We start from the raw sequence: 23,677 nt of genomic DNA on the forward strand, positions 1-23,677 counted from the left end.
TAAAAAAAATAAGTGATCTATTTTTATAACTTCCATGGGTTCAAGAGACACCTTTTTGTGTTCAGCTGAGGCATATTCTCTTCATTCTTATGTTACTGAATCGAGACTCGATCAATACAGTTACCTCTAAAATTGGAGACTCTGAATGAATTACAGCTGTAGGTGTGGAGACTGTGTGCAAGTTATACAAGCACATGTCCTGATGAATGAGCCACTTGCATTGACACTGACGCATTGCCAATTTAGAACTGAACAAGCCAGACTTTGAGCTTCGTGCCAGTAACCGAATGAGAAGTCCAGATAACGTTATAAATTCCAGGAATGGGTTATTAAATCTATTCAAGACTAAGAGATCCAATTTTAACCCAGACGGGTGACCTAAGTTTGAGGCCTGGGGTATTGCAATTGCTGAGCCTCACTTCATTAGCATGCCGCGATCAGGGGTCTGTCCAAAGTAAGCAGAAGTGGCGAAGTGCCAGCAAGTTGCTCAGAGACCCAGTCCAAAGCAATTCTCCAGCAAACGGGAAAGTCATAGGGATGCGTTTTGGGAGGGAAGGGAAAGTCTAGCCTGGGGAAGGCCACAACTAGCTTTCCTTGTGGGGTCTGGTGGACCACTCCCAAAGCTCTGAGCCCCACAGAGGAAGGTTTGACTTAATTGAGAGGGTCACTTCTGTCTGCAGACATGCTTCAGTCTAGCGGGAAATCTACGCCGGTTCCCCCACTCAGGCCTTGGTTAAAATACAATCAGATCCTATTAACATAATAGGATCCTGAGTTGCATCCATTCATGAGGCCCTTACCTGCATTAAACAGCCTCCTCACCTTCTGCAGAATCTGCAGATCAAATGGGAAATGGCAGGTAGGGGTCAGGTCACCAACTGTTAAGTAACATCCTTTATTCATTGAGCAGGTTAGGTTAAAATTCAAATCTGTGGTAATCGTCTGTAATTATCTAACAGTCATATAATATTACTCATTATATATATTAATGATTGCTTGATATAACAATTAAAAATACATTTTTGACGGCAACACCATAACATAGATCTAGGACCTCAAAGAATATGATCTTTTTAAAAGGAAACTATCCAGAAATTTATTGCATTTCTTAAATGTGCTTTACTCGCCTCACAAATACCATCATTCTGATCAATACATACAAAGGACTTTGTTCTTTCTTTCTGACGTGAAACATGGCAGAATTTCATTTGGTGCAGTAACGTCATAGGCAAGGCAGCCATCAATAATGAAGAACAATCAGCATTCAATATCGCAGCAACAACCTCAGTGTGAAGGTGGGGATGGGAGGGAGGGGGTTTGGTGGAGGGTGAGGGAATCTTCCAGTTCTGGCATGTGAAGTTTAAAAAGATGCAATTTTTAGAAAAATACAAATTGTACAAAATGTTACAAATTGTTTTTTTAATAATAGTGCCGCTGTTGTGAAAAGGTTGTTTGCTGCCTTTCACCCACTCATGATAGTATCTTGCAGTAGCTGAATTGAATTTAGTAATGTTCTCTTTTTTGAAATTGCTTTATTTCACACTGTGTTTTCATGGGTTTATTTATTTCGACAGTGCAGATGCTCAACTGTTTTATGTCTCCCCCATGCCCCCCAACCCCCCTGTAATAATAGGTACTAGATTGATTTGTTCAGATAAGCACAACAAAGCACGGCTGTTGTAATTTTTTTAATTTTCCTGGAGCAACATCAAATGCTTTGAATTCTCTACAGAGCTTCCTTAATGAATAAGATTGCTCTCACTGTCGAAACGTGGTTGAGCATTAGGTTAAGAATCCATGGCTGAAATTTGACAACAGTTGCCTGAACTAGCAGCTGAAACATAGTCACTTCCGTTCGCCTGTAATGGCCTTACAGTTGTCTGCTCTCACAAAGCTACTTCTATCAAAAACGTTCCCTCCTGATTTGTATATGGCAGGAGTCGTACAGCACGTAAGAAGGTGAATTGGCAACGTGTACAAGTTTTTAATATGAAGATTGGCTGACTTGTGGCTCCCTCATGAACAGAAATGCTTGCAGAAAAAAACCCTAGAAGCCTGACTCTGGGCACAGTTGAGCAAGATGGCAATTGATTAAGTTATATGTCCTCGAGTTATTGCACTATCCAGAGAACAGGATTTGGCACCAAACTGATGTTTGAGCCGTATTGAATTCAGTGTACATTACTTTGAATTCCAGTGCACTGTGTGTACTGTTTATACTCCTGTCTCAGCTTTGTATGTTTTTGGGCCCCTTTCTAACTCATTATGTATACATTGTAGCATGTTTCAGTATTTAGGTTCTGCTTTTAAACATAGGCACAAGTTAAACTCCAGAACTGACCTTTTTCTTCAATTAAGGGGCAATTTAGCATGGCCAATCCTTGCACATCTTTTGGATTGTGGGGGTGTGACCCATGCAGACACTGAGAATGTACAAACTCCACACAGGCAGTGACCCGGGGCTGGGATTGGACCCAGATCCTCGGCGCTACGAGGCAGCAGTGCTAACCACTGCACCACGGTGCCGTCCAAACTCCAGAACTGAATATAAGCATCAATCATTTTTTTAAAAATCCCTTCATTGTTATACAGTTGTAAACTCTTGAATGATTTTTCAATTGCCACTTTCCTCCACCACAACAGTGACTAAGATTCCAAAAGTACCTCATTAGCTGACATCCCAAAGTCACGATAGGCACTATCTGAATGCAAGTTGTTCTTTTGTCCTTCCTTCATTTCAGTTTTTCATGGAAGGTGCCTGAACTGGTATTTTAATTTGCCACCTGCTCAATCATGTACACAGAAATGGAAGGTCAGGTTTGTTCAATGCTGAGAGCTAAATTACCTTTCGTCCAGCCGCATGTCTCCCCCAGCAGAGCAAATAATAAAGACGTTGAGTGCAAACCATTTCTCCAATATAAAGCTGCTTTTAGGATCAAAAGATGCAAAGGTCCTGTAACATTATACTCTTTTGAGCTAAACGGGTAACCAATTAAACTAAATCAAATAAACTGAGCGACAATGTAACATCATAATCACATCAGGAGATGCAGCCTCTGCACAGAGATTTATGGCAATTAGAATATCAAATGAAGCCTGCCCAGCCAGCTATGTGTTAAATAATGATCTTGTAATTTGACATGTTATATAAAATCAATATTCTTACTATGTTCTGCCTGCAGCTTGACCTTTAGCACAGTTCTGAATGTCTACATTTCAAATCTAACTCTCTTCAGCAAAACTTCAAAGGGTTAATGCTATATCTAAGGCACACCAGCAGACTTACTACTTTTGCCCTCCAATCACAAAAAATTGGCAAACTAAAAATGTATTTACACCTATGAGGGGCGGTGGAGGTGAATGTTTCCTTAAGTTTAATATAATGTAGTGTTAAGCAGGACGTTGCATTATTTTCCACCAGGGCTAAGATAACAGCTGCTGTAGTTCCCCACCTGCACCCTGATCCGATTTCATTCTGCAGAGCAGCACAAAAAAAACATCATAAGCTTACAATCACAACACAGAGAAATGGCACAGGCTGACATGGAGGAGGTGTGGGATTATTGCAGCAATGTTATTGAAATATATGTTCTTAAATATGCCTAGAACAGAAGCATAAAATTAGGCAATACTGTTCCAGTAATTTTTTGACCAGCTTGACTGCATCCTTTATTTCTTTTCTATCTAATATCTATACAAGGAATGACTGACTCCTGCTCCAGCTGTACCAGCATTGCAGCGAACACTCTCTTGACCTGTATTAACAGCAGCTGAATTCTCCGCCGCCGGTAGCAGAGTTCCCAATGCGGTGGAGAATCGAGCGTTGGCCAAAAATGGGATCGGCACCCTGTTAAGATGCTCGGGTCCCCCAGTAGCAGCGGCTTCGAGGTTCATGCCCCGTGCCTGCGGGAGGATGCAAATCCATTTGCATCCTAATAACAAGATTATCAAAGCCTGCACGGTTCTCCGGTCCTTTGGGCCGTGTTTCATGTAGAAGAGAATTGGTGCATACATTTCCCAGCGTGGCCGTGGCATGGTGGGCCAAGGAGGTAACTCCTTTTAGGGAGTTGCTCCCAAAGTACATCAAAGAGCCACCTTCTCCCACCGACAGTGCAAATCCTGCTCATCCCCCACACCAGATCCCCACCCAGAGATCCCCCATCATAGAGATCTCCACCAGAACTCCCCCATAATAGAGACCTCACCAGAGATCCACCACGTAAGAGAGACGCCTGCATGGAAGCTCCCCATAAGAGAGACCTCACCAGAGACACCGCCATAAAAGAGACCACTACCTAGATGCGACCCATTTTGAAAAATTAAGGTTTTCAATTTTACCAACTATTACAAAGAATTAAAATTTTACAAATCCACAGATACAACATACAGAAATAATACTAAAAAAAATACAAACCCATAACCCCGCCTTCCCAACCCTCCTCCCCTCTAGCAACAGACAGTGATTAGTTCCTTAAAGTAGGCAATGAAAGGCCACCATCTCCAGTAGAATCCCTTGACTGATCCCCTCACGATGTAGTTCTCCAGGTACTGAAACTCCATTAGGTCCTCTAACCATGTTGAGGCGCTGGCTGGGGGCGGAGACCTCCACCCCAGCAGAACTCGTCTCTGGGCAATCAACGAGGCGAAGGCGAGAACATCCAGTGTCTGCAGCCGACACCCAAATATAGCAACCAGAGGAAGGGGCTCCAATTCGACATTTAGAATCGCCGACATGGTGCAAAACAAGGAGAACCAAAACCTCACATGTTTGGGACAGAAACAGAACATGTGCGTGTGATTGGTTGGTCGGGCCCCGGAACACCGTTCACACCTATTGTCCATCTCCAGGAAAAAAAACACTCATCTTCGCCTTAGTCAGGTGTGCCCTGAACACTACTTTGCACTGGATCAATCCCAGCCTCGCACATGAAGACATGGAGTTCATCCTGCGAAAGGCCTCACTCCAAACCTTGTCATTTACTATGGGCCCCAGTTCCCCTCCGACCTCGTGTTCACCCCATCCACCGGGCTCATTTTCTCTGATAGGATCCGCCTATAGCTGCCAGATGCGCTACCGTCCTTCAATCCCGCAAGTGAAAGAATTCCCTTTCATAAGAAACGTTGGCTGCGTCTCAGGGAATGTTGGGAAGGCCTTCTGTACAAAATTCCGAACTTAGAGATATCTAAACGAGTTCAATCCCACAAGACCGTATTTCACCATCAATTCCTCCAAGCAGACAAACCTCCCTTCCAGAAAAAAGTATCCTAAACTCACCAGCCCAAACAGGTGGTTGGTACAAATGGGAGCCAACTTCAACAGAGACCCAAGCCTGAAATGTGGGCTGAACTGTCTCCATATCCTCAAAATGAATATGACCACCGGACTCGTACAATAATTTGTTGCCGAAAACGGGAACAAAGCCATCACCAGAGTGCGCAACCTAGACCTCTTACATGACCTCACCTCAACCTGCACCCAAGCGGCCCCTGAGTTACTACACAAACCCAGCACCTTTTCTATGTTGGCCGCCCAGTAATAGAAAAGCAAATTAGGCAATATCCGTCTCTCTGTAAAATTGTCCTACAAATTCTAGGAATCTACCCGCCTATATAAAAGCTGCTATCAACTTATTAACCCTCCCAAAAAAGGATTTAGGAAGGAAGACAGGGCGATATTGAAAAAGAAACAAAAACCGTGGAAGAATATTCATTTTGACTTGCATGCCAAGGACAGGGGAAGGTTATCCCACCAATCCAGATCAGACTTGACTTACTCACCAGACTGGCGCAGTTCAATGGAGCTGGGCCCAGTCCTGGGTCACTCGGACACCCAGCTACCTGAATCTTGATCTGGCAAGGCGAAAGGGAAGCACACCCAGGTTGGCTCCCCATCCGATGGGGTCCACCAGAAAATACTCACTCTTTCCCAGATTCAACTTGTATCCCGAAAAAGAGCCAAAGCTCTTCAGTAGATCCATTATATCACCCATTGTGAGGTCTGGGTCTTTCACATCAAGCAGTAAGTCGTCGGTGACATGTGGACACCCTACACTCCACTCATGCCCCCCCCCCCCCCCCCCAACTATCCCCTTCCACTTTCTCAAAGCCATAGCCAGGGGCTCAATCGGCAATACAAATAGGAGGGGAGACATTGGACATCCCTCACTTGTTCCCCTTCCCAACTGAAAGTACCCTGAACCCAGAGTGGTACACACAATAGCGAGAGGGCCTTATACAGCAGACAAATCCATTAAACAAATTTTGGGCCAAGACCAGTCCTCCCCAAAACTGTAAACAGGTACTTCCATTCCACCCTATCAAATGCCTTCTCAGCATCCAACCACCTCTGGGTCAGGCCCCGCAGGCAGGGAGAGAACTACATTTAACAGTCACTGGATGTTAGACAACAGCTGACAGCCCTTAACAAAAGCCTGCCTGAACTTCATCTATCACCCCAGGGAGACAAGGCTCTAAAATCATCGCTAACACCTTGGCTTCAACATTGAGCCTCGAAATAGGACAGTATGGCCCACCTTCCACAGGATCCTTATGTCTTTTCAACAGAAACAAAATCGATGCCTGCACTGGTGTCACCGGAAGGGAGACCCGGATCAGAGAGTCCTCAAACATTTTTTTAAATGTAAATCTAGAGTACCCAATTCAGTTTTCCAATTAAGGGCAATTTAGTGTGGCCAATTCACCTACCCTGCACATCTTTGGGTTGTGGGGGCAAAACCCACGCAAACACGGGGAGAATGTGCAAACTCCACACAGACAGTGACCCAGAGCTGGGATCGAACCTGGGTCCACGGCGCCGTGAGGCAGCAGTGCTCACCACTGCTGTCCTAGAGAGTTCTCAAACATGTCCACCAGCAACGTAACCAACTGTCCGGCAAACTTCTTATAAAACTTCACCGGACCCCCATACGGCCCTCAGGCCTCACCTGTTTGCATCTGCCCTATAGCTGCTAAGACTACCCCAGGACCTAGTGCTGTCTCCAACTCTTCACGCTCCCCCTCCCCACCACAGGAAATTCCAGACCATCTAAAAATGCCAACATATCCAACCCCTCACTGGTGGCTCCAGCCTGTAAAGATTCTTATAAAAACCCTGAAACGCACCATTAACTCTATTCGGGGAATTTACATGGGCTGCTTTTGCTGCCTGCGCCAGCAGGTGTTGCAAAGGTGAGTTTTAAAGCAGAGAGCTTTTTCACTGGCTCTGTCTGGACTGCTCTCTAGCTTCCAGTCAGCGGCCTCTGTAATAGGGGGTTTCCAGGCAGAGGCCCCTGTAATGGGGGGACTTTCAGGAAGGGTTTTCTGTGTGGGTGGCATCCAGGCAGGGGTCTCTCTTATGGAGAGGGTATCTGGTCAAGGTCTCTCTTATGGAGGGGATTTCTGGTGGGAGACTTCCTTATGGGGGTGTCTCTGGTGGGAATCCCATATGCAGAGGTCTCTCTTATGGGAGCCCCTGGTGGATGAATCGGTGGGGGGGGGTCACCCTCGTACTGTGGGAGTGGAGAGGGGGGGTAGCCCAGAAAATCCTGTGGTGGGGGAGAGGGGGGCCCAGCCGCCGCACCTCACCATTGGGTCGCCCGCTCAAAATGGTGACTTAAAAGAGGGATTCACAACGGAAACCCTCGCAATCCCTGCCATACATACATTTGTATGGCAAGGGACAGTGAATCACCTCTGATTTGTACTCCTAGCGCAAGGGCAAATCAGAGGCGATTCATATGCGGCAGGAACATATAGGGCGGGATTCTCCATTGCCTGACGTTGATATCGTAATCGGCGATCGAGTGGAGAATTGACGCCGAAATCGGGGTCGGCGCCGTTTTGATGCCGGTCAGCCATGCTCCGCCCCCTCCAAAATGGCATAATTGCATCACGTGCTGCGCGCCATTGCAATGGCGCTGCCGCAGCATCAGCCGTCCCTCCCATGATGCTCCGCCCACGATGGGTTGAGTTCCCAATGGCGTGGGGTATGTGTGGTCTCAGCCGTGCGGGAACCCGGCGTAGCGGCTGCAGACTGTGTCCAGCGCCACCACTCTCGGCCGGGATCCATGTCGCTGGCCGGAGGTACTTCCGCAAGGGGTGGGGTGACTGTTGGGGGTGGCCAGGGGGTGGGCTGTGGAGTCGTGGATGGCGAATCAGGTCGACGCCATGTTGTATGGCACAACCGCTGCAGGTCATCAGCCGTGCGCATGCGCGGCCAGCGACCCGGCCATTCTCCGCCCGTTTTCGGCACGGGAGCGGGGAGTTCCATCCGCCGCCTGTGCTAGCCCCTCACCGGTCCTGGAATCGGTGAGGGGCCGCTGCCGATTATTTGGTCGTAAAAGACCACACATGCTCCGCTGGCATCAGCACTTAGCCCTTGAAACTGGAAATCCAGCCCATAGTGTCCCAAGTGGAGAATTCCGGCATAGGTTTCCTCCACATTTCCAGTGAGTTTACTGGGTGGAGAGAGAGTATCTGATTTATTATTATAATTTAATTATTTTTACTATTTAGGGAGCCTGCCCATCAGGCCCTGTAATATAACTATCTGGACTGTTAGAAGTAGTTGCTGATTAAAATCCTCTGTGTTTTTTCTGTTATTGTTGATTTTGAGAATATTATTTAACATCAAAAATGATTTGGGTTTGGAAGAGTCGCTGACCTTTTGAAAGAGCTGAAGGAACAGTGATACTTGTAATGAGGATAATGGCTGATGGTTAATAGGTTAATGGCTTTATCCAATAATGCTAATTGAGCTGCCTTACAATAGTGGGTCTCTGCAAACCGTTACCACCATATCCCCTGATGGGAAAATTAGCATGCACTTGTTATAACATTTTCAACAGTGATTGGAAATACTGGGAGAAAACATTGAGCTTTTATTTAACAGGATGCTGATGTTGATTTGCTTCCCTTGAAAATGTACTCAAACCTGTCAAAAGATTATATTTTCATCTCATCATGCTAAGAGTGACCTTCAGTGAATTCCTCACTGCTTCTCCATGTCATGATATGCAGACATGCAGATAATGATATACAGACAGGCAGCTAATGAACACAGAGAACAGGACATGACCAATGAGCAAGCAGGATACTCAGGGGCGGTATCTCACTATAAAAGGCACAAGGCACTCACACTCCGCCTCTTTCCACTGATGAACATCTACAGAGTGAGTCAGGGTGTATGTACAGTATCACACCTCCACCATGTGGCTAAGAGCTAGTCTGGTTCAGTCAGAGTAACCACACTTAGGTTAGCAGAGAGTCGAACTCATAGAGAACTGTGCTAACTGTGCTACTGGTTCAATACATCAGATTGAACTAACTTCAAGGTCTGGAGTATCTTTTGGTTAAAGCTGCATCCAGTTGCAGCCTGTGTTATCCCAGAGTACATAACACAACACTCCTAAGGAAAGCCATTTTCTGTCAGCTGAACAAATTTGAAGTGAAGTGACCTGGAGGTCATTGCTGACGTCATCATAATTGACGGGGGAACATTTGTTTACAAAATGTTTGCTGGCTGACATCAAAAACCTAAGAACAGAAGAATCCTTTCAAAGTAACTCAAACTTGCATGAGTAACATGAACTTGTTGGAATGCAAGTTTAAATTGATAAATACTTTAAAAAACCCATATTCCAATACAGCATTTATAGTGCACTGAATATTGATACTTTTAGAATCGCTGATCGTCTGTCTGCTGTTCCTTTTACATGGTGTTCTCTCAATACTCCATTTCATGTGCCCATCAGGCTGAGGCTGCACCCCAGGATGAGATAAATTAATGCCCTTTGGAAGGAAGCCAAACCAAAGAGAGTCTTCTGGTAGGGAGGGAGAGGCAATTTAAGGCAGGATTCTCTGGAAAGATTGTGGTCGCGAGTGGGAACTGCCGCGAGATTCCCAGCGCTCGGCCTGGCGAGGCCGGCAACACTATTCAATGTTAATTGGTCCACTTAACGAGGCCCCATAGGCTGCTCACCCCAAATGAACGCTCGGCAGCCGATTCACTGGCACCGCGCTCGCCAACCCCCCCCGCTAACAAGGTCGAGCAGCAAATAAGCAGCACTTGCTCAGCCAACCCCAACAAGCTCGCAACAATGGCACCCAGGAGACCGGCCCCAAGATTCAGGGATGCAGATCTGGGGAGGCTGCTAGATGCAATGGATGTTCAGTTCCCCCGAGGGTCCTGGAGGATCAGTCACAGGGCAGCCTGTGCTGCCTTGGACAAGGTAGCACGATAGCACAGTGGTTAGCACTCTGGCTTCACAGCGCCAGGATCCCAGATTCAATTCCTGGCTGGATCACTGTCTGTGTGGACTCTACACGTTCTCCCCATGTCTGCGTGAGTTTCCTCCGGGTGCTCCGGTTTCCTCCCATTTGTCCCCAAAGACGTGCTGTTAGGTAATTTGGGCATTCTAAATTCTCCCTCTGTGTACCCGAGCAGGTGCTGGAATGTGGCGACTAGAAGCTTTTCACAGTAACTTCATTGTAATGTAAGCCTACTTGTGACACTAAAGATTATTAATTAATTAATTATTATTAAAAGGAGGTGGCAGCTGTGAGCACCAGGAGAATTGGTCTCTAGTGCAGGAAAAAGGATGGAGGTTGTGTCCCGGGAGTGGTTGCAGAGGATGAAACAGGCTTCGTAAAGGGCAGGCAGCTTTTTAGTAAGAGAAGGAGGCTGTAGAATGTGATTATGACCCCGTTAGGAGCTCAGGTACTGGAGGTAGTGGTGTCCATGGATGCGGAGAAGGCATTTGACCAGGTGGAGTATTGCCACTCCACCTGGTCGAATGCTTTCTCCGCATCCATGAGGTTTGGGTTTGGGCCGCAGTTTGTGGGATGGGTGCACCTGTTATATGTGGCATCGAGGGCGAGTGTGCAGACAAATGATATGGGTTCATGGAACATTGAATTAAACAGGGGAACGAGGCAGGGGTGCCCGCTGTTGCCGCAGCTGTTTGCGCTGGCTTTAGAGCCTCTGGCAATGGCTCTAAGGGACTCGGCAGAGTGGCGAGGGATTACGAGGGAACAGAGGGAACATTGGATGTCGCTCTATGCAGACGACCTACTGTTGGGGAAGTTTGAGTTGTTCTTGGGGTATAAGTTCAATGTAGGGAAAAGCGAAGTGTTCCCGGTGAATGAGTTGGGTCGGTGAGCCAATTTAGGGGGGATGCCATTTAAGGTGGCTAGAGACAGGTTTAGAAACCTGGGGATTCAGATAGCAAGGGAATGGATGATGCTTCACAAATGGAATTTAACAAAACTGGTGGAGGAGGCTGGGGAGGATCTCAAGAGGTGGGACACACTGCACTTGACTTTGGCGGGGAGGGTCCAAGTGGTGAAGATGAACATTCTGCCGAGGTTCCTCTTCATTTTCCAGACACTCCCGATTCTTGTTCCGTAGGCCTTCTTTCGGAAACTGGACACAATTATTTCGGACTTTGTCTGGGCAGGGAAGGTGCCAAGGGTTAAGAGGACCCTGTTACAGAGACAGAAGCATCAAGGAGGGTTGGCGTTACCGAACCTGCTACATTGCTATTGGGCACCAAATGTGGAAAAGGTGAGGCGATGGTGGAAAGGAGAGGGGTTCGGATGGAGGAGGAAATCTGTAATGGGCCTAGCTTAAGGTGACAGCAGCGTTGCCAATGGGGCTGTGCAGATACACAGGCAGCCCGGTATTGCAGTCCACAGTGAAGATTTGGAACCAGTTGAGGAGGCACTTTAGGGTAGAGGGTATGTCGGTGTTAACGCCGTTGTGTGAATATCACGGGTCTGAGCCGGCGGAGGTATAGATGGCACATATCGGAAGTAGAGTGTAACGATATGGATATTGAATGGGAGATCAACGGTTAAGAATTTCCTGTAAATACATCTAACCACCAGATGATGCTCAAGAGCACGTGAGATCACGTGACAACCCTTGATTCTGGGAGAAGGTGGTTAGGCGTGAGAGAGAGTAGTCGTGCATTTGAGAGTTCTGTAGATGTAGTTATTAGCATAGTTTATTTTAGCAACCTTTGTACTTAGGAATACGTTCAAATCTAGTTTAAAGTAGTGATAATAAATCAGATTTGTTAATTAACATAGCTTGATGTTCTTTGTTGAACACTACACATTCAAGCCATTCTGACTAAGAAAACAGAGAATATCACATGGTACCAGGTGAGGTTCCTAATGTATAACAGAAAAGTTTAGAGAAAAAAAATCTCCATGCAAAGAAAGAAGAAAAACAAATCAACCAGGCTCTGGTCGCAACTACCTCATGGAAGCCAGTAACTTCGTAAAAAACTGCCCAGTCAAAGAGGAAGGGAGGGTTTGAGGGCTCCAAAGCAAATCCGGACATCGGACAACGTTGATGTTAACTGAAAAAATTTCAAATAGCAGTTTGAATTATACATCTCAGCCTTGGACCTCGAAGCGGCCAGCGATCAGCGAAAAATAGTGCTGTTCCTAACAATGGCTGGACGGCAAGCTTTAGAAATATTTAACTCATTCCTTTTTGAGAATCAGGATAAAAAAATATATACAACAAAGTTATCAAAATGTTCGACAGGCATTGTCGACAGGCATCACCATCAGGCCTCACCATCAGGTAAATTAAACTTTTGAGAGATATATTTTCAAGAAAAGAGTCCAGAAAGCAGGTGAAACACTTACTGCTCTATTATAGATCTCAGGCTTAAAGCACAGATCTGTAATTTTTCAATATTATTTGACTCCCTTCTGCGTGATCAGATTGTATTTGGTGTTAAAAATGAAAAGTTGCGTGAACGATTACTCAATCAAAGTTAACGTTAGAAGATACAATTAGTATATGTCGTGCAATCCAACTTGCTGACAATCAATATTCTGAAATGTTGGTCCGTGAAAGTGGCGGAAAAACGAACAACGTGGCTGACACCATTGATGCTGTGGCACACTTGAAAAGCAACGCGTTCCAGACATGGCCATTTTGTGCATGATGCCACGAGCGTCATGACGTGCAAATGTTGTGGCCACGCCAACCAAGTAAGAAAATGCCCAGCCTTCGGTAAAACCTGTGTGAAGTGTCACAGACTTAATCACTATGCTTCTCAGTGTCGAACGGGAACTGCACTGCAAAAATTTAAGAAGATGTGAGCAGTCACGAGAGGAAGAGCTCTACAGGAGATCAGTTCAAACAAATATGAAAATAAAGCGAGTAAACTTGACACTGTCCAGGAGGAAGACCACTCAGAAGACAATTTCTTTGTCAGCATAGTCGAAAACGTCAATAAAATTCCACAGGCTATTTCCGAAACCGACAATTTAAAACCAATCTCAATTGTTCATGACCAAAATGATTGGACGATTCCAATAAAAATTGACGGAACCAATAAACAAATGGAATTGCATACCAGTGCAAAATCGGATCACGGTATTCAGACAGATGATGAGCCAGAATAAGAAGATGACCCGATCAGTTTATTTAGTTGATTTGGCATCAGTAATGAGCTGATAACTAGTAGCATCCAATCTGTGCAGGACAACAGCGAGAGTGACAGTTCTAAAGTGGACTGTGCAGAGGCTGAAAATGAGAGTGCGACAGCACATAAATCGGCTCAGAGCACATCTCTTGTAAACAGCCAACAGGAAACTGAAGAGATAATCTCCATCTTGGAGACGTTGACTCCAGATAAAAAGCACAAAACCACCAATGATGCACCCTTATTGCTTTTTGTTGGAAATTTGGACGTTGTGAAGAAATCTGAGGAAACAAAGAAAGCGTTGAATGACTTCTTCACACAGAAGAAACTGTCAGTCATGGATGTCAACATTGGATCCATCAGGAAATTTGGCTATGTTGACTTTGAAACCAGAGAACAACTAGAACATTCATTGGAATTCAATGTGAACAACGTATTGGGACTTGCAGTCAAACTTGACAAAGCACGCAGTTTGGAAAGCAATTCAGGTAGCAAATGAGCAAGGGACTGCGGGACATTGTTTGAAGAAAATCTCCCATTCAAGATAACACAGGCAGATGTGTGTGTAGACTGTACCAAATTCAGGTATTATGGCGATACAGCCCGGAAGAAACGGTGAAGGAAAAAGCGCCATTTCGACAGTCTGCAATGGTTGGTACTTGCTCAAAGACCAGAAAGAAAACCATTTTATCGGACAGAGACAAGAAATCAACACCACAAGCACAGGAAAAAGACCACGACAGACAACAAAGGTGGTTCAACAGCAGAATTAGTAGGAAGCCTGATCGATTGCACTGATGACTCATTGGTTCTGTACCACAACTCAATAGTGAACAATGAATACAGATCTACTTAAGACATCGACACCACGATTGAGAAGGTCCACCCGTATTAAAAAGAAGCTGGACAGACTCAATTTGTGAACTGTTAAAAAAGTAAAAAATTGTTAACTGCTGTACAATGACAGTAACCATTCAACCATCTAGAGAACATACGATGCTCATGCCATGTATATATGTTTGTACAAGTCTCCAAACATCTTCAAAGGAAGGGGGATGTAACAATATGGATATTGTATGGGAGATGAAGGGTTAAAAATTTCATAGAAATACATCTAACCACCAGATGGTGCTCAAGAACAGTCACGTAAGATCACGTGACAATCTTTGATTCTGGGAGAAGGTGTTTAGGCGTGAGAGAAAGTAGTTGTGTATTTCCGAGTTACATAAGAACATAAGAACTAGGAACAGGAGTAGGCCATCTGGCCCCTCGAGCCTGCTCCACCATTCAATGAGATCATGGCTGATCTTTGTGGAATCAGCTCCACTCTCCAGCCCGTATACCATATCCCCGAATCCCTTTATTCTTTAGAAAGGTATCTATCTTTTTCTTAAAAACGTCTAAAGAAGGAGCCTCAACTGCTTCACTGGGCAAGGAATTCCAGAGATTCACAACCCTTTGGGTGAAGAAGTTCCTCCTAAACTCGGCCCTAAATCTACTTCCCCTTATTTTGAGGCTATGCCCCCTAGTTCTGCTTTCCCCGACCAGTGGAAACAACCTGCCCGCATCTATCCTATCTATTCCCTTCATAATTTTATGTGTTTCAATAAGATCCCCCCGCATCCTTCTAAACTCCAATGAGTACAGTCCCAGTCTACTCAACCTCGCGTCATAATCTAATCCCCTCAACTCTGGGATCAACCTAGTGAATCTCCTCTGCACTCCCTCCAGTGCCAATATGTCCTTTCTCAGGTAAGGAGACCAAAACTGAACACAATACTCCAGGTGTGGCCTCACCAACACCTTATACGATTGCAGCATAACCTCCCTAGTCTTGAACTCCATCCCTCTAGCAATGAAAGACAAAACTCGATTAGCCTTCTTAATCACCTGTTGCACCTGCACACCAACGTTTTGCGACTCGTTCACCAGCATACCCAGGTCCCTCTGCACAGCAGCATGTTTTAACATTACCGTTTAAATAATAATCCATTCTGCTGTTATTCCTCCCAAAATGGATAGTCTCACACTTGGCAACATTGAATTCCATCTGCCAGACCCTAGCCCATTCACCTAACCTATCCAAATCCTTCTGCAGACTTCTGGTATCCTCTGCACTTTTTGCTTTACCACTCATCTTAGTGTCGTCTGCAAACTTTGCCACATTGCACTTGGTCCCCAACTCCAAATCATCTATGTAAATTGTGAACAACTGCGGGCCCAACACTGATCCTTGAGGGACCCCACTAGTTGCAGGTTGCCAACCAGAGAAACACTCATTTATCCCCACTCTCTGCTTTCTGTTAGTTAACCAATCCTCTACCCATGCTACCACTTTACCCTCAATGCCATACATCTTTAGTTTATGCAGCAACCTTTTGTGTGGCACCTTGTCAAAAACTTTCTGGAAATCCAGATATACCACATCCATTGGCTCCCCGTTATCTACTGCACTGATAACGTCCTCAAAAAATTCTACCAAATTAGTCAGACACGACCTACCCTTTATGAACCCATGCTGCGTCTGCCCAATGGGACAATTTCCCTCCAGGTGCCCCGCTATTTCCTCCTTAATGATAGATTCCAGCATTTTCCCTACAACCGAAGTTAAGCTTACCGGCCTATAATTACCCGCTTTCTGCCGACCTCCTTTTTTAAACAGTGGTGTCACGTTTGCTACTTTCCAATCCGCCGGGACCACCCCAGAGTTTAGTGAATTTTGATAAATTATCACTAGTGCTTTTACAATTTCCCTAGCCATCTCTTTTAACACTCTGGAATGCATCCCATCAGGGACAGGAGACTTGTCTACCTTTAGCCCCATTAGCTTGCCCAATACTGCCTCCTTAGTGATTACAATCATCTCAAGGTCCTCACCTATCATATCTTTATTTCCATCAGTCACTGGCATGTTATTTGTGTCTTCCACTGTGAAGACTGACCCAAAAAACCTGTTTAGCTCCTCAGCCATTTCCCCGTCTCCTATTATTAAATCCCCCTTCTCATCTTCCAAAGGACCTTAGCCACTCTTTTTTGTCTTATATATTTGTAGAAGCTTTTACTATCTGCTTTTATGTTCTGAGCAAATTTACTTTCATAGTCTACCTTACTCTTCTTTATAGCTTTTGTAGTTGCTTTCTGTTGTCCCCTAAAGACTTCCCAGTCCTCTAGTCTCCCACTAATTTTTGCCACTTTGTATGTTTTTTCCTTCAATTTGATGCTCTCCCTCACCTCCTTCGATGTCCACGGTCGATTTTTCCCCTTTCTACCGTCTTTCTTTTTTGTCGGTATGAACCTTTCCTGAACACTGTGAAAGATCACTCGGAAGGTTCTCCACTGTTCCTCAACTGCTTCACCATGAAGTCTTTGCTCCCAGTCTACCTTAGCTAGTTCTTCTCTCATCCCATTGTAACCGCCTTTGTTTAAGCACAAAACACTAGTGTTTGATTTTACCTTGTCATTCTCCAACTGTATTTTAAATTCCACCATATTGTGGTCGCTCCTTCCAAGAGGATCCCGAACTATGAGATCATTAATCAATCCTGCCTCATTACACAGGACCAGATCTAGGACCGCTTGTTCCCTTGTAGGTTCCATTACATACTGTTCCAGGAAATTATCCCGGACACATTCTATAAACTCCTCCTCAAGGCTGCCTTTACAGTTATAACGTAGTTTATTTTAGCAACCTTTGTACTTAGGAATATGTCCAAATCTAGTTTAAAGTACAAAGAACAATGCAGCACAAGAACAGGCCTTTTGGCCCTCCAAGCCTGTGCAGGTCATGATTGCCAAAACCCTCAGCACTTCCTTGTGCTATATCCCTCTATACCCATCTTATCCATGTGCTTGTCAAGATGCCTTTTGGCCACCGTTAATGTTTCTGCTTCCACAACCTCCCCTGGCAACGCGTTCCAGGCACTCATCATCTTCTGCGTAAAGAAACTGCCTCGCACATCTCCTCTAAACTTTGCCCCATGGACCTTGAACCTATGCCCCCTGGTGACTGGACCCTCCACCCTGGGAAAGAGTGCCTGCCCATCCAGCCTATCCATGTCCCTCATAATCCTTTAAACCTCTATCAGGTCACTCCTCAACCTCCGTCTGTCTAATGAAAACGGTCTGAGTCTATTCAGACTCTCCACATAGTTAACACCCTCCAGACCAGGCAACATCCTTGTAAACCTCCTCTTCGCCCTCTCCAAAGCCTCCACATCCTTCTGTGCGCAATATTCCAAGTGTGGCCTTACCAAGGTTCTCTACAACTGCAGCATGACTTGCCAGTTTTTATACTCGATACCCCATCCAATGAAGGCAAGCATGCTTTCTTGACTACCTTGTCCACTTGTGTTGCCACCTTCAAAAATCTGTGGACATGCACGCTCATATCTCTCTGACTTTCTATATTCCTAAGAGTTTTGCCATTTACGGTATATTTCCACTCCATGTTAGACCTACCAAAATGCATTACCTCACATTTGTTCGGATTAAACTCCATTTGCAATTTCTCTGCCCAAGTTTCCAACCTATCTATGTCTGCTGTATCTTCTGACAATCCTCAACACTATCTGCCACTCCACCAACTTTGGTGTCATCCGCGAACTTACTAATCAGACCGGCTACATTTTACTCCAAATTGTTTATGTACACACAAACAACAGAGGCCCCAGCACAGATCCCTGTGAAACACCACTAGTCACAACCTTCCATGCAGAAAAACACCCTTCTACTGCTACCCTTTGTCTTCTGTAACCGAGCCAGTTCTGTATCCATCTTACCACCTCACCTCTGAACCTGTGTGACTTCACCTTTTGTACCAGTCTGCCATGAGGCACCTTGTCAAAGGCTTTACTGAAGTCCATGCAAACAACATCCACCACCCTCTCCTCATTAATCATCTTTGCCACCTCCTCAAAAAACTCGTTCAAGTCAGTGAGGCAAGACCTCCTCTTCACAAAACCATGCTGTCTATTGCTTATGAGTCCATTTGTTTCCAATGGGTATAAATTCTGTCCCTGAGAATTGAAAAGCAGTACCACATTCGGTATTCTTCAGTCCTCTGGGATCTCACCTGTAGCCAATGAGGATACAAAGATGTCAGTCAAGGCCCCATCAATTTCCTCCCTTCCTTCCCTCAGTATTCTGGGGTAAATCCTATCCGTCCCAGGAGACTGATCTACCTTAATATCTTTTAAAATACCTGATACCTCCTACTTTTCGATGTTACCATGATCCAAGCTGTCCACACACCCTACCCAAGAATCATCTTCCACAAAGTCCCTTTCTTTGGTGAACACTGATGCAAATTATTCATTTAGTACCTCGCCCATTTCCTCTGGCTCAACACATAGATTCCCCCACTGTCCTTAAGTGGTCCAATCCTTTCCCTGGCCACCATCTTGCTTTTTACATATGAATAAAAAGCTTTGGGATTCACATTAATCCCACTTGCCAAGGGCTTTTCATGACCCCTCCTAGTCCTCCTAATTTCACGCTTCAGTATCTTCCTACTTTCTTCACACTCCTCAAGGGATTCAACTGTCCCCGCCCTTCTAGAGCATACAAAAGTCTCCTTTTTATTTGTGACGAGGTTCACAATATTCCTCGTTATCTAAGGCTCCCTAAACTTCCCATACTTATCCTTCGTTCTCAGGAACAAAGTCCATGTTAGCCACATGGCTAGCCACACGGACCCTGCCAACTATGGCAAGGTCTGCAAGACATAATGGGTTACAAGATGAAGGCATGTAAAATGAAGGCTCCAACGCACCCTCCCTGATGAACTCAATGCATTCTATGCCCGCTTTGCGCAAGAGGTCAGCAAGAGCAGATGTCAGAGCAGCCTTCTCTAAGGTCAAGCCACTGAAAGCCACTGGCCCGGATGGGGTACCCGGACGAGCACTCAGGTCTTGAGCGGATCAGCTGGCAGGGGTATTCGCAGACATCTTCAACCTCTCTTTACAACAATATGAGGTTTGTAACAATATGAGGTTCCTATCTGCTTCAAGAAGACGATCATCATCCCTGTACCAAAGAAAAAGCGGGCCTTACTGACTATTGTCCAGTCGCTCTGACATCAATCATAATGAAGTGCTTCGAAAGGTTAGTCATGGCACAAATCAACTCCAGCCTCCCGGATGGCCTTGATCCACTACAGTTCGCCTACCGCTGCAACAGGTCCACAGCAGACACCATCTCCCTGGCCCTGCACTCAACACTGGAATACCTAGATAACAAAGACGCCTATGTCAGACTCCTATTTATTGACTACAGCTCAGCCTTCAACACTATTATTCCGACGAAACTCATCTCCAAACTCCGTGGCCTGGGCCTCGGCGCCTCCCTCTGTGACTGGATCCTGAACTTCCTAACCCACAGACCACAATGAGTAAGGATAGGCAACAACACTTCCTCCATGATCATCCTCAACACCGGTGCCCCACAAGACTGTGTCCTCAGCCCCTTACTATACTCCTTATACACCTATGACTGTGTGACTAAATTCCCCTCCAACTCGATTCTCAAATTTGCTGATGACACCATTTGCGGATATCAAACAATGACGAGACAGAATACAGGAATGAGATAGAGAATCTTGTGAACTGGTGCGACGACAATAATCTCTCTCTCAATGTCAACAAAACGAAGGAGATTGTCATTGACTTCAGGAAGCGTAGAGGAGAACGTGTCCCTGTCTACATCAATGGGAATGAAGTAGAAAGGGTCGAGAGCTTCAAGTTTTTAGGTGTCCAGATTACCAACAATCTGTCCTGGTCTCCCCATGCCAATAATATAGTTAGGAAAGCCCACCTATGACTCTACTTTCTCAGAAGACTCAGGAAATTTGGCATGTCAGCTACGACTCTCACCAACCTTTACAGATGCACCATAGAAAGCATACTTTCTGGTTATATCACAGCTTGGTATGGATCCTACTCTGCCCAAGACCGCAGGAAACTACAAAAGGTCATGAATGTAGCCCAGTCCATCACGCAAACCAGCCTCCCATCCATTGAGTCTATCTATAATTCCCGCTACCTCGGAAAGGCAACCAGCATAATTAAGAACCCCACGCACCCCGGACATACTCTCTTCCACCTTCTTCCATTAGGAAACAAATACAAAAGTTTGAGGTCACGTACCAACCGACTCAAGAACAGCTTCTTCCCTACTGCCATCAGACGTTTCAAAGGACCTACCTCGTATTAAGTTGATCTTTTCTCTACATCCCAGTTATGACTGTAACATTACATTCTGTAGTCTCTCCTTCCTTCCCTATGTACGGTATGCGTTGTCTGTTTGGCATGCAAGAAACAACACTTTTCACTGTATATTAATACACGTGACAATAATAAATCAAATCAACTCAAATTGAACATGACTTTCCTGAATCCTAATCAACTGTCGCCTGAAAGACTCCTACATGTCCAATGTTGATTTACTATCAAGCAGCCGCACCCAATCCAAATTCTTCAATTCCTGTCTAATGTTATCATAATTTTCCTTTTCCCAGTTTAGCATCTTAACACGAGGGTTACCCTCACCGTGTCCAAAAGTACCCTAAAACTTACAGAATTGTGGTCACTACTCCCAAAATGTTCCTCTATTGAAATCTCAACCACCTGTCCAGGCTCATTCCCCAATACCAGATCCAGCACTGTCCCTTCCCTAGTTGGACTATCTACATATTGCATCAAGAAGGCTTCCTGGATACACCTTACAAGCTCTACCTATCTGCTCCTCTATCTCTTGCTGGCAGTTGGGGGGGCTTGTAATAAACGCCCAACATTGTGATTGCCCCCTTCCTGTTCCTGAGCTCTACCCAGATTGCCTCATTGTATGAGCCCTCCAAGGTGTCCTCCCGCAGTACAGCTATAATATTCTCCTTAACCAGTAATGCTACTCCGCACTCCTTTTACATCCCCCTCTATCTCTCCTGAAGCATCTATATCCTCCAACGTTCAGCTGCCAATCCTCTCCTTCCTTTAACCATGTTTCTGTGGAGAGACGTCACCGAAAGCACGGCACCGGAAGTGGCGGGAAGGTTGTAGAGAGCGCGAGACAGCAGTGGCCATGAGTAAAGCGCACCTGCCCGAGCTAAAGAAGTTCATGGACAAGAAACTGTCACCAAACTGAATGGTGGGAGACACGTGCAAGGAATCCCGCGTGGCTTTGACCCCTTCATGATTCTTGTTGTGGATGAATCTGTCGAGATGGCACCCGGGATCCAGCAGAACAACATTGGCATGGTGGTTATCCGAGGGAACAGCTTTATCATGCTGGAACCCTTAGAGCGAGTATAGTGAAGACAGTTGTAGTCCTGAAATCATGGAAAGAATGTGGCGAAATCACTACTCATCATTTGAAGCCTAGAGTTTTTGTCCTTTGTATTTCTGGCAGAAGATGGCACTTGATTCATTCTTCAAAGAGCTGCAAGCTGCTGTTTTTGTGAATAGGTTATTATTTGCACCTTTGGGACCGAAAGGGCATTAAATATGTTTTTGTACGACAAAACGCCCCGCCAAAAAAACATGTTTCCGGGATAACCACTACATCATAATTCCAACTACTAATAAGTGCTCTAAGTTCATATACCTTACCCGCTAGACTTCTGCCATTGAAACAAATACACTTCAGACTACTGCGTTTGAGCAGACAGGGTGATGTTGTTTTCTTATTTTTGTTCTCTATTTCCCCTTCAGTTATTGCACCTTCCAGCGAGTGCTCTGGTTCCGACCAAACTAGTTTACATCCTAGCAAACCTCCCAGCCAGTATATTGGTGCCCCTCCAGTTTAGATGCAACCTGTACTTCTTGTACAGGTCACACCTGCTCCGGAAGAGATCAGGAATAGTGTTAATAAATCAGCTTTGTTAATTAACATAGCTTGATGTTCTTTGTTGAATACTACACATCCAAGCCATCCTTACAAAGAAAACAGAGAACATCACAGAGGGATGTGGGGCAGGTTAAGGTGAGGGGTTTGTATCTGGAAGAAGGGTTTGCCAGTATAGATGAATTAAAGGAGAGGGTCGAGCTCCCGAGAGGAAGTGAGTTTAGGTACCTGCAGGTAAGGGACTTCGCACAGAAGGTTTGGAAGGAGTTCCCCAGGTTGCCGAGGTACACGCTACTGGAGCGACTGTTGCTTCCGGGTGTGGAAGGGAGAGAAAGTTCAGACATATACAGGTGGCTATGAGAACAGGGAGGTGAGTGGGTGGTGAAGATTAATGAGAAGTGGGAAGGGGAGATAAACTGGGGAATATGGAGTGAGACACTACGAAGGATGAATGTGACCTCCTCATACGCAAGGATGAGTCTGCTACAGTTTAAGATCATACACATGGTATGCACGGTAGCATTGTGGATAGCACAATTGCTTCACAGCTCCAGGGTCCCAGGTTCGATTCCCGGCTTGGGTCACTGTCTGTGCGGAGTCTGCACATTCTCCCCGTGTGTGCGTGGGTTTCCTCCGGGTGCTCCGGTTTCCTCTCACAGTCCAAAGATGTGCAGGTTAGGTGGATTGGCCGTGCTAAATTGCCCTTGGTGTCCAAAATTGCCCTTAGTGTTGGGTGGGCCTACTGTGTTACGGGGATAGGATGGAGGTGTGGACCTTGGGTAGGGTGCTCTTTCCAAGAGCCGGTGCAGACTCGATGGGCCGAATGGCCTCCTTCTGCACTGTAATTTCTATGATTCTATGACATGGTATATATGACTCAGGCAAGAATGAGTGGGTTCTTAAAGGGAGTGGCAGATGAGCGTGGGAAGTATGGACAGGGACCAGTGAATCACGCACACATGTTCTGGGGCTGCGAAAAGTTGGAGAGATTCTAGGCAGGAGTGTTTGCAGCGCTAGCAAGGATAGTGGGGGAGGAGGTTAGGCCATATCCTTTGGTGGCAATATTTGGGGTATCGGAGAAGCCGGAGCTGATGGAGGCGATGTTGTAGCCTTCACCTGTCTGATTGCCCAGCAATGAATTTTATTGGAGTGGCGGTCAGCAACACTGCCGGTTTTACCAGCCTGGCTGGGTGACTTATAGGTCTTTCTTCGGCTACATAAGATTAAATACGAGTTAAGAGATTCAGCGAAGGGTTTTGAGGTGAGGTGGGGGATTTTCGTGACTGTGTCTGAGGGGTTGTTCGTCGTGGGGGTGGGGGGGGGAGGGGGAAGGGGAGGGGGAGGGTGAAAAAGGGGAAACATTTGTACAAACTGTATAGATGTTTGTTGGGACG

The 23,677-nt window shown here is 45.6% G+C and overlaps 1 protein-coding gene and 1 pseudogene across 1 annotated transcript in view; one reads left to right on the forward strand and one right to left on the reverse strand.

Moving 5' to 3' along the window:
* gnaz (guanine nucleotide binding protein (G protein), alpha z polypeptide) overlaps nt 1–23,677 on the reverse strand; it is a 433,151-nt gene that overhangs the window by 289,513 nt on the left and 119,961 nt on the right. The window lies entirely within an intron of this gene.
* Nucleotides 21,522–21,812, forward strand: LOC140429587 (small nuclear ribonucleoprotein G pseudogene; annotated as a pseudogene).

The sequence above is a fragment of the Scyliorhinus torazame genome, chromosome 1, assembly GCF_047496885.1.
Source record: "Scyliorhinus torazame isolate Kashiwa2021f chromosome 1, sScyTor2.1, whole genome shotgun sequence".
NCBI classification, from domain to species: domain Eukaryota; kingdom Metazoa; phylum Chordata; class Chondrichthyes; order Carcharhiniformes; family Scyliorhinidae; genus Scyliorhinus; species Scyliorhinus torazame.